This window comes from Zerene cesonia, chromosome 24 (genome assembly GCF_012273895.1).
Source record: "Zerene cesonia ecotype Mississippi chromosome 24, Zerene_cesonia_1.1, whole genome shotgun sequence".
Lineage (NCBI taxonomy): Eukaryota > Metazoa > Arthropoda > Insecta > Lepidoptera > Pieridae > Zerene > Zerene cesonia.
Window position 1 is genome coordinate 1691552 of NC_052125.1, and position 2095 is coordinate 1693646.

At 33.2% G+C, this 2095-nt stretch overlaps 1 protein-coding gene across 1 annotated transcript in view; it reads left to right on the forward strand.

Moving 5' to 3' along the window:
• The first annotated feature begins 801 nt into the window (after positions 1-801).
• The window catches only part of LOC119836388, a 54577-nt gene continuing 53283 nt past the window's right edge, over positions 802-2095 (forward strand). The window contains exon 1 of the mRNA XM_038361693.1: positions 802-950. The gene's annotated coding sequence lies outside the window, so the exon portion shown is untranslated. The remainder of the gene's footprint in view (positions 951-2095) is intronic.

The window sequence follows — 2095 nt, forward strand, 5'->3', positions numbered from 1 at the left end:
AGATTTATTATATCTATTACTATATTTACATGCACTTATTTTTAATATACGGTCATATAACATAGGAGGTTCTCAATCGAGGGTATTTTTTGGTTATAACTCTGTGGAAAAACTCTCTGTGTCTGTCTAACTCTATGTTTGTTCTTTTGTGTTTGATAATTAATTCTTGCCATTTGATCCCTCCCTTTTGTTTGAGTGGAATCTCTTTTCCCCCCTCCCCCAGGGACGTTGGTGAACGTTTTGTAGAAATGGATTACTGTCTCTTTTTGATTTTATATATATCCCAAAAAGCACGATGCTTAAAAAACTGTTGTAACATTTTTTTTATATAATGCATATTATTTAACTTGCCATAAATGAAAATAAAAGAATTAGATGTGGAACTTTTGCGAACTTATTCATCATGAGGGAATCTTCTGACCTAAAGTGATATCTGCCAGACAACTGAGAATTAATAATTACCAAGAAATTTATATTAGTGGAACTTTTATTCAAAGCCTTGCCTTTTAAACAGTTAAAGGTTTAAGTTTAATCTTCTTTGTAGTTTCCATTTCCTAATTGATAGAAAAACATTTTAAAGTAAGATAATAAAATTTCGCAGTAGGCAGTTCATTAATTAAATAATCACCAGTTTGTATAAGACCATTGATAATGACTATGGAAAATATCAAAAACACCCTAACCCTTCTACGTATAAGATAACTCGTCGTAAATTAAAGTGACGTTTTTTCATTTCAATTACACATGAAAATAACTGGGTTGTGCGCTATATTTAGTTATATTTATATTTATTTTACATACCAGGGTGACCGCTGCGTTACCGATCACGCATTCAACTCGACCATATTCAGTCGAGCCGTGAAGTGCGCGCGCGGCGACAGTCTACGCCGTTCGATTTTTAAAAAGTGCCGCCATATTTAATCAGCTGTCAACAAGGACTTTATGGTTTTGTGAGTATTCTTTTTTTATCTGTGCGCTTTCGAATGCGTAACCTTGAGTTTCGAATAAACAGTGTTCTCTCGGATTCGAAATTATGTCAATGTTAGTTTGACATGTCGTGTGACGTTAAGTGTGTGAGGTTGTTTTTTTTATTGAGACACAAATGAGAGGACAAGACGCATACGTTCATGATATAATTTTAAAACAGTTAGTATGTATACATTTAAATGTTAATAATTTCAAAACATTTTCAATGCCCTCTAAAGTTAACCTATTATTTATTTTTATACAAAGTATTGACAGGTAATATTAATTGAGTATTATTTAATGATATTATTTAATAAAATACCTGCATACATTTTTCGAATTACACTTAAAACCCACCTTTACAGTATCAAAGTACAATTTATAATTTTACAAGCTGACCTGACAGGCGATGTCCTTAAACCTGTGAAGATTAAGTAGTCTCATTGTCCATTTATCAATTTTGTTGGCAATTTTTTCTCACTACACACTTCTACAGAAAATAACAAGCAAAATGCAGTAGTTTTATGTCTCTTCGATAGTTTAACACCAAATGGAGGATTAAATAGAGCTAGAATAAGTTTGAAGTGATCTTTTATTAAAGTAAACGCAACCTACAGAGTTTATTAAATTAAAAAGATTTTTGTAAGTACTTTTATTAAAATAATTAGATGAAGTAACCTCATTCATAAAGTTCTAAGTAATCGATTCATATACATACCCTGCATAGTATCTTATGACTTATAGGGCGACTGATAAACAGCGCTGTCCATTGTCCCCTAGAGTTCAGCAAAAGCTGAGACGCTGAATTTTGTTATCTATATATATAAATCAAAGTCGTGTTAGTTACACTCAAGAACGGATTAACCGATCTGGCTGAAAATTTGTGCAGAGATAGCTTAGAACCAGAAGACGGGCATTGGAAAGTTTTTATCTCGGAAATCCTGCGAGAACGGGAACATGCGAGAAAAATCCCGGATCTATATTTTTTGCGACTACGCATGCAAAGCTGCGGGCGGAAAGCTAGTTCTCACTAATTTACCGGGTTATATCCATTACTAGCTGTGCCCGCGACTTCGTCCGCGTGGAGTAGTTATTTTGGGCATAATATTTATTTTTTGTTTTGAACATC